Here is a 10174-nt window from a genome sequence, read left to right as displayed (position 1 = left end):
GTACAAGATATAGTTTAGAACCTAAAAGCGAATTTTTATGTAGTACGTCTTGTATCACGATTTTGTACATATATACTTACATATTTTCGAAGTTTTTACAATTTTTAGATATCTATATTTCTAAACACACTTCAAAATATCCCCCTAAATAATAATATGTTAAAATAAAGTGTAAAAGAGTAAAAAGAAAGAATTAATTAGCAATTGTACCATTGACATGTTAAAATGAAGTGTAATAGCAAAATAATGCGGGGAGCTAGTTTTGAACCCTCGTGACCTTGGTGGAATTAAAAATCCCAAACCATCTCAGCTAAGGGACTGTTATGTTATGAAATGTATCTTAACTTTTATATACCTTAACTGTTGGAAATTATCAAGAATGGGCCCTCATAGGTGGGGGGCCCTGTGCGAGCGCCCTGCCCGCACGGGCCCAAACACGGCCTTGTTGTTTGTGGTTCAGAATGTATTATCATGTCTTATTTATTTGATGGGAGATTTGTCTTTTGGACTCCCTTTCGTATAATTGACTTGGTGTTTGGACTCCCTTTCGTATAATTGAATCGTCCAATAATATTCCGTCTCCAAAGTTATATTTTAACAAATTCCCAGTTTACCCTTATATAATCAGTATTGCGTTTTCGACCCCTAATTTTATACTCATAGACCTAACAATTCTCTCTCTCTAAAATCAACATTACCACACACAATCTCTCTCTATCTATCTCTGTACGTAATTTCATGGAGGAGATCAACAATACAATCATGATGGTTGTTCTTTTGGGAATTATTGTTCATTAAATTGTAATTTGAAATAATCAAATGGTCTAAGAAATCTAACAAAACAATTTCCCTAAACAAGATACATCAATATATCCTCAAGTTAACTAATCAACATTTCCATCATCTTTTTATACATTGGCATATAATAATCATTAATCATACTCTAAATAACCTAAGCTTGCTATATTGTCATGGAGGTGTCTCGTGAACACTCACATGTTCGTTAATGGTTGGATTATTATCTTCATCTGAGGACGAGGATGAAGAAAATAAGTTCCTATTCTCAAATGGTACACAACCAATATGCATAATCCCCCCTGGAGGGTAAAATCGCTAAGTTTCTAAAGTTTCGGACATTGGAGATGGCGTCTCCTTGTTGTCTGCTACTCCTCCACCGATTAGAAGTTCAACAATACAATCATGTGAGTTTGGAAATGAATTGATTTAGTAATGGGGTTGTGAGAATTTGATGAAGAATGAGAAGAGGTAAGGGGAGGAGGTAGTAGTCACGTGAGTTGTTGGGTTAGTTATTTAGGTTAAGTTAGGTTAAATGGAGGGCAAAATCGTATTTTCATCTCCCATATGTTTTTAACTGTTATATTTAAAAGTCCAAAACGCAACTCTGGAAAAAGAGAGTCCAAACAGCAAGTCAGTTATACTAAAGGAAGTTCTAACAGCAAATGCCCCTTTTTTATTTGTCTAAATAAAAATATATTCATTTTTATTGTCTTTTTAATATGTTCTTATCATAATAAATATCTTAATATATCTTTATTAAAGTAAATATTTGTAATATATAATAAAATAATTATCTATTATACAAAACAGATACTTGTGACTAGGACAAAATGAATGCTCTTAGATGGTGACTAGGACAATGTGACTAGGCATACCAAAACATATGATTTGCTGACTAGGACAAAGATTATGACAAATCATAGTCCTCCCTTCTCTTTCATCTATAATCTTAACCTTTAGATCAGTCTTCCACTCATTAATAATTAGTAGTTAATTACTAAATTAGTTTCAAATTCATGAACCTATTAAGCTTCCCAAAGAGCCATTGAGGAAGATCAACAATTGTATTGATTTTATTCAAAATATATCTTAATAAATTTTAATAGCTAACTAATAAATTAGTTGATGTTCCAGAAGTTATTAAACTTCTCAAAGAACGATTTAGGAAGATGAACAAATCTCAGTAGTGATTAATAGGTGATTATTAAATTAATTGTAGCTTCTTGAACCTATTAAGCCTCTCAAAGAAAAATTTAGGAAGATGAACAATTATGTTAAATGTTATGTCCATAAAATATCAATTTAGTATTAGTCAATTCTAATTACTAATTCCGTAGCATTTTCATGAACCAAATTATTTTTCCCATATATAAGAAAGAACCATTTCCCCATACGTCGAAGCAACAGTTGATATATTCATGGAAGGAGAATTGATACAGATCAAGTATTTTATTAATGTTATGCTCATATGTTTCATTCAGTGATGAAAAGTTTCAAACTATCAATAATGATGATGGGTATTTGTTCTTTAGTATTCTTATTGGATTTTTTTCTATTAGGATGATGAAATATCTAAATGAACAGTAAGAGCAATAAGTGATTTTGTGGTATCATATACTGGTACGCTCATACAAGATTGATAATCAAGTAAGCGGATATAATCTCAACAAAAAAAAGAAGTAAGCGGGTATAACTGATTGGTGCAACAGTTGCCTTCTTCCTTTTACTGATTATATAATTGAAAGATTAGGTTTATTGCCTTGGTGGAGACTCATTTTCGTATCTTCTCGTACCTTCATGTTCACTCTTGTATTATGCTTTTAATATTGAGTCATTTCCTCTTAAATCAAAATGAAAAATATATATGAAAATTATATTTCATACCAGAACTTATACTTTGACAAATTTTTTCGTGTTTGTACTCCAAACAAAATTTTTGGTTCCGTTTCTAATAACAAGGTAGAACATGTTACGTATTTATCAATTTATCTCACAATTTAATTTTGTTAATATTTTCTTGTTCTCACTTTGAATTGTTGTGATATGGAGTTGGTTTGATAATCCAACAAACAAGAAAAGAGGGAAAGTGAAGTTACAATTTTTATAATAGCACCCCTTTATGAATTGATGGAGATGCCTTCTATGTCATAGCGAATTTTTGTTTGCTGAATATTATGTGGCTAGAATCGTACAATTCTAATTTTCATGTCTTTTGTAAGACATACTTTAAAAAAACTTAAACATATGTCTACTACACCTAAGTTGGAGTTTGATTTTTTTTTTTTAAATGGGTCTAGATTGATTGTATTAAATTGGACTTAAACCTATAATATGGGGGCAGTTAGCTATCTATAAAAGAAAACTAGAAATATTTAAAAAAAAAAATTGTAAATAGATTTAAACATCAAAATCAAAAAAGTTTTGTAATTTCAAAACTTTTAAATAACTAACGACAAATCTTATACCTCTAGACAACTACACCTATCTTTAGAGGGTATCAGGATACTAATTAAAAAAAATAATCGAATATCATGTCTACTTTTTCGCGTTGTTTAAAGGGCATTACCCCGCCAGTAGGACGGGGGGTCATGCTTAAGACATAATTTGATAGCCACATAGACATTTTAAAAGGACAACTTTCCTTTCCTAAAAAAAAAAAGGCAACTTTCCTCTTTCATGGTTCAAACAGATGTCAAATTTGATATGATTTATTTATCGTTTAGTCCAGACCTTTTAATTGAATCGCACATTAATAACCAAAAGCTTTCGCCCATCTTTCACGGTATGTTCCTCTCCTATGGGTCGATTCATCTTTTGAACTTCTCTCTGTTCAGTTGAATTAACTCTACCCAGTTCTAGGACAAAATGAAAGCTCCTCCGGGTAACTTGGTGACCACACATACATGTGACTAAGACAAACACTATTCATTCAAAACAATCCATTCATTTTGTTGTTGTCCATCTACACTTGATTGTCCCTTCAATTACCTCTTCGTTGTCCCTTCAATTACCTCATTCGCATACCAAACATGACATTTTCCTTCTTCTCTCTCAGAAATTCATTTTTCTCTCTCAACAACAAAAACTTGGGTAGCCACACAGACAACTATTCTTCCATGTTTGTCTTCCTCGCCTTATCAACTCCTAACCGCGCCCAGTGAATCTCAAACACCAAAATCCCTCCCCTCTCGTGCAAGCGCTTCATTGAATATGCACTCTCAAATTCTTTGTCATATCTCTCATTCCTCTCTGTCAATGTCCATCCCTGTCTCTCAAATCCTCTATTTTTTTCACTTTCCCATTTATCCCTTTCATCTAATCCTCCTTCCTTACCTCTTCATCCCCCACTCTCAATTTTTTTGTAATTATTTCATACTTAAAATTCTCCGCAATATCTCACCTTCCTCTCTCAATGTCTCACTCTCTCACTGTCTTAGATTTTATGACATCTTTATCTACTTTTTTTTTTATTTGTTAAGAAGTACCGAGTATTGGACGAGATTGAGTGAATACTTTCATCCTCCACTTGTCCATAGTTCTTTTTATTTATGACACAACTTGTTTGGGGAAATGACTCAACCAATTGAATTTTATTTTCATAAATTTTGCTTCCTGGTTACCTTTGCTCCTACAGTGTTCCGTGTTTTATTTGATATGTACCGTAATCAACATTTCCAATAAGGTGCAAACTACCTACCTGGTCAAATTCCTCCATGGAACAACTTTGTTTGAATATAGAACTATTCTATAACTGTATCTTGGCTATAATTTACACAGTTTATCCTTCATCCTCTCAGATCTACATTAGAAAATTGATTGTTACCGATTCAAAGCTTCTTTATATAGCAAATGGGTTGTACTCTAATGGGCGTGCAACCGATTCTAACTAAAAGAGGTTGTAGGTTTGATACTCGCAGATTGTTGTTGCCTAAATTTCTTATGTTCCAGTTATATCAATTGCTTACGAGATTATTTATTCTTATGTGAAGTCATTGATGGTGTAACAGGACAACTACTTGAACAAAATTTCGACGTTTTCAATCAAATTTCATTTCGGATAATATATGGCAATGGACAACAATCTCTTCACGTTCTCATTTGGTATGACTTTCTTTTGTTAACTTTAATCAACTGCTTATTATTGATTTCTCTCCTGGATGTATTTCTTCCATTGCAGCGGTAGCAAATGAATTAATTTCATCATCAGATGCAGACAACACCAATGTAGACATGAGGACAAGAAGAAGATTCACTATTAGGAGGGACCCTTTTTTCGGTATCTCCTGATCACGAGAAACTCTCTCGACTCTTTTCTGATCACTACGGTGCTTCCTTTGTCTGTCTTTGCTCTGGAGGAAGGTATCGCTCTCCTCCCATAACAACCTCATAGTTCGAATTAGTCTATAAATTTTTGTTTATCAATTAGATTGTTCTTGTAAGCCGTTTTGAGTAAATCATGTTCAAATATATTAATTTTTCACATGGATGTTCGATTTTGCTTCTAATTGATATTGGTGGTCATTCTGAATACCGATGTCCTGATTATTGTAGTAAACCGCCAGCATATTAATGCAAAGAGGAGCATGAAAAATAAATAAAAAATGAAATCCTACCTTTGTTCCTATAAGATCCATGAACTATAAATTGGTAACCTTCCATACATGCCTGCAAATTATATATTTACTGGTTGGGTTATTTAGGTGGGACTTTGCATTCAATATTCATCCGCTTGACCGGTCTTTATTGTTATGTTGAGGCTAAGGAACATTGCATTTGTGGATTTCAAAGATGAAAACTTGACTTATGAAGCAAAAGACAACTAAACAAGTACATATATGTTTTGCTCTTATTACCTTTAATTTTTGTTTGATTAACTTTTACGGTTAGGAAAAGAGAAGAAATTTCTCTTTAGTTTTCCATTTCTTTGGTAACTTAGTAGGGAAAGAAGTCTTCCCCCTAAATTACGTACCAACCTGACATTAAGCAAATTAGTCAAATTTTATTCAGCAACTAAGCCAATATCAACAGATAATAAGGATCAACAAAATGAAGCACAAGTTGTGAAGGACTCGAGTTGTCTACCTGCATAGTTGACCAAAGATGTCGGCTTTACTGGAAACCAAAGTAGGGGAGTCAATATGGGGTCTCTTCCTGTTAGTGAACCTATAGCTACAAGATTGTCGTGGAATACACATTTCTTCCTCATCTTGAGTATGTTACTTCCTTCTCCTTTCTTTGGTAATGAGTTTTCATTGTAAAATTGTGAAGACATCCTCATTTCTTGATCCAGTCATCTAATAGTGAAATAAATTATTTGGTTTGTCATAAAAGTTAGTTTCATGTTCTCCTCAGTCCTCATTAACATCCTTCCCATTTTAGATATGTATATCTTCCTCCTGATCGGAACGTACTAACGAACATCGTGAATGTTCTTATTGTAGTTGCTTGGCTTCACACAAAGGTTGAATCATTAATTTTCTGTACGACACACTAACTTTACTTATCTGTTATATTATTTTTTTACCTCTTTAATTGTTTTCATTTTAAAAAAATTGTAGGTTACCACGAACATCGTGAATGTTCTTTTATCCATATATTTAGTTTAGTCTTGTTATGTTTAAGTTTAAAATTATTCAACAATTCCGTCAATGCAACTCCTTATTTTTGTTCAGTTACAGTTAAGAAGGTCGTCTTATAGCTACATTGGTCTGATTGAGTTGTCGCTTAAATTTAATGTAGGTTATCATGGTGCCATAAAATCAAGTTGAAACATTTGGTGCAGCAAAGGGTTCTTTTATCCATATATTTAGTTTAGTCTTGTTATGTTCAAGTTTCAAATTACTCAATAAATCCATCAATGCAACTCCTAATTTTAGTTCAGCTATAGTTAACAAGGTCGTCTTATAGCCACATTGGTCTCTTTGGGTTGTCGCTTAAATTTAATTTCATACGCATTTGTATGGATGTTTACAATCACCATAAGTAAAGAACATAACTAAAGCGTTTTCGTTTCAAACTCAATAGGACAACAAAAGTACTATTCAACTACACAAGTCATTAGGTATTTTATTACACAAGACATGGAATCTTTAGTATATTTAAGTACTTTTTTGGTCTCTATTACTGTAATTAAAATTTTTTATTGTTTCCGTCAAGACATAACACATGTTCAACTGTAATGTCTATCTTTCGAAACTGGTCACGTCCGGTGCTACGCCTTATTGGGATGCTACATATAACCTTCTATCCGTTAAAGTGTAGTCTACTAAATTTCTTCGTCTTTTCCCACAATTATGCATCATCTGACAATCATTGACATTTATCCTTCTTGATACTCTAATTATTCACGTTACGAACCACAACTAAACAGAGTGTTGTGGGCAATCTATAACTTATAACGCGATTTCTTTATATCTACAGGTCACTTTAACGCTAAGTGAACTACTCCATGCCTTTTATAATTGGTAATGGATTTTTTTAAATACCTTCTTCTAGAACATTAGATATGGAAACGTCACTTGGATTGTTTGTTCTCATTACAGTCTACATGTCGCTAGAATAGATTTCTTCCAAAATCCACTTGAAAATTTATTTTATGTAACTTTTTCTAGGGATAGATATGTATTTCATTATTATTATTTAATTTACCAATTCTGTAGTTTTGAATTTTGATTATTGGAGAAAATATATTTCCAACTAATATCTCAACCATATGGAGTTTGACTCCACTTTTAAGGTCGCAAAGTCTTTACAAACCCTACATATTAATCGGTTAGCGTCCGAATGGTGTTTCTTTCATTCAAATCCAAAAAAAAATTTCATCTATAACATTTTGTCACGGAACACCATAATAGTGATTCTAAACCCATATAGGTATAGTTGTTACCCATTAAATTTCGCCTCTTTTTCTTTCTTCATGAAAATATTATATCTTAATGTTTTGTTATATTTGTTTCACTTGATTTATTTGTGTATTTGAAATTTAAGATCATGAATGTTTGGAAGAAGTAATACACGTTTTCTTTCTTCAATTAAATTTAAAAATTTCAGAATAATTATGTTGACATGGTTAAAATTTCTATTTCTACTCTTGAAGGATACTGATTCCGAAGAAGAACTCAGGGAAGCTTTCAAGGTTTTTGACAAGGATCGTAATGGTGTCATTTCAGCTGCAGAGATAGGCCCTATTGATTCATTTATATATTTGTATGATCGTTATTTGTTCATTTTATTATTACAAAAACAATACAAAATTGGGTTCTTCATACTTTGTGTACATTGTGGTTTTGCATTTTTTTCTTAAAGGTCTATAATATATTGACAATGGTGTAAAGAGTGCACCAATCGAGCAAAGAGCTCTTACATCAAAACTTATAATATGTATTACAGAAGACACTAAGTTATCAAAATATTTTCCGACCATTGGAAGATATCCTATCATAATAAATTGTATTTGTTTTTTATACCAACATGGAGCAGCTAAGGCATGTGATGACAAATCTGGGAGAAATTGACTGATGAAGAAGTGGGCGAGATGATCAGAGAAATATATGTGGATGGGGATGGCCAAGTAAACTATGAGGAGTTTGTGAGGATGGTGTTGGCCAAGTAAACAGGATTACGCAATGTGAATCCAATTATTTTCAATGGTTTTTCTGTCTTTAGTTCTTATTGTGAACGAGGTGATGTTGACAAGTTTGCTTGAAAATACCTGTACATGTCTATTGGGGGCACAAATCTCCGCAGATTTATTGTTTCTCACTCTAAAACCTATCATTATGAGCTTTGTTGAACAATTTCAGGATGGCTGCTATAACTTGAAAGTGTGCCTCTCATCCTCGGCGATTTATGGCGTGCTAATGGCAGATTGATGCATATCTTTAAGTTAATATTGTGGTGTTTGAGTTTCAAGTTGTACCTAAGTCTGCAACGTGTAATCTTTCCAAATTCGGAACGCCCATGGTTGTACTAATTGCTGCTTAACAACATGTTACGTATGCCCTTCCTCTTCATTGAAGTATATTCTGCTAAATTTCTTCTCCATTCTTCCACCCTTCTGCACCTCCTAACAATTATTTACTTTCCTTGCAAGTAATTGTTTGTGTGAAGACAACTAAGGAGAATACTGTGACTGATCATAACTTATAACACAATTTTATTATGTCTACAGGTGAATGTAAAGCAAATGTTTGTATTTTATTCTTATTATTTACTTTTTTCAACTTTGTAGTTTCAAATATATCGAAGAAAAACAAATTTAGGGGATTTCTCAAGCATACGGAGGTTGGAGTTTACGTTTGAGATTCGAATTTCATTATAAACTATAGATATTCTTACTTTACTGTCTAATTTGTATTTGTTTTATCATGTACATCACATATACAACTTTGTTTCGACAAGATGATATTTTTATTGTTGGAACACAAAAACGAATAGTTCTCAACTCATTTATGATATAATGTATTGTATCCATAGTTACATACAATGTGTTAGATAAATAAAAATTGTAACCAGTTCTACGTATCTCAATTTCATTTCCCCAATATTTGAATTTCATAAGGGGCATTGCCCCCGCACGTAGTGCGGGGGTTATGCCTAGTTTTTGATATATATTGATAAAAATGAAGATTTTAATATGTATTTATTAAAATAAGTATCAAATTAATTGAATTCACTAATAATAGTTGTTAAGGGTGGTATTTCGTGTTGCATGTCCTTTGTACTAATTATATCCATGTGGGTTCATCGATTACCCGTCGTTATTCATTTGTGGCAATGAGATTGTTAGAATCACGAAGCAGGTTCCCTTCTCCTTAAATAAGCTCTAATAGCTACACATTTTTCCCACTCGCGAAAAAGAGAAAGCAAGAAACAGAGAGAACAAGAAACATAGAGCGCAAGACAGAGAGCAAAAAAGAGAGAGATATAAAGCAACACCATCAAATAAAGATTTTCTTCTGAATTCATTATCATCATCAACACCATTAATGAGACATGAAATTGTTAAAGTCAACTTTGTGTTGCTGAGAGATTTTCTTTTTTTACTTAAAAGGTTTCTTGTAAGAAAGTCAAAACCTTTTTCCTGCATGAATTCCATAATGTCCTTGTGTACATATTTGAAAATTTCTTTCACATCATGTTGTCCTGTTGAAGGAAAAGATCAAATTTTTATTCAACTAAACCCTAGACTTATTTGCCCTATCTATACCTGAAATTAGGTAAAAGATATCTTCTGAATTGATACTTCTATCCCTATCTCTCTCTCTATTGGCTAGAGCTGTAGGTTCTGTAACAGCATTACTCTTTCTCTCTACAGAGGAGGATTCTCCATCTCCCCGTTTAAGTTTTCTAAGAAATCCCTGTACTCGGTTGTATT

The 10174-nt window shown here is 32.7% G+C and overlaps 1 long non-coding RNA gene across 1 annotated transcript; it reads left to right on the top strand.

The window, feature by feature from the left end:
* The first annotated feature begins 3904 nt into the window (after positions 1-3904).
* LOC147567370 (uncharacterized) lies at positions 3905-6646 on the top strand. Its single transcript, XR_015237664.1, has 3 exons — positions 3905-4899; positions 4976-5157; positions 6538-6646. It is a non-coding gene; the product is annotated as an uncharacterized LOC147567370 (long non-coding RNA).
* Positions 6647-10174: the final 3528 nt, after the last annotated feature.

Source organism: Eschscholzia californica, unplaced genomic scaffold (genome assembly GCF_041429995.1).
Source record: "Eschscholzia californica isolate CP2 unplaced genomic scaffold, dmEscCali1.0.p SCAF_1, whole genome shotgun sequence".
Classification (NCBI taxonomy): domain Eukaryota; kingdom Viridiplantae; phylum Streptophyta; class Magnoliopsida; order Ranunculales; family Papaveraceae; genus Eschscholzia; species Eschscholzia californica.
Note: the sequence above shows the minus strand (reverse complement) of the source record. Positions and strands in the feature narration are given on the sequence as shown.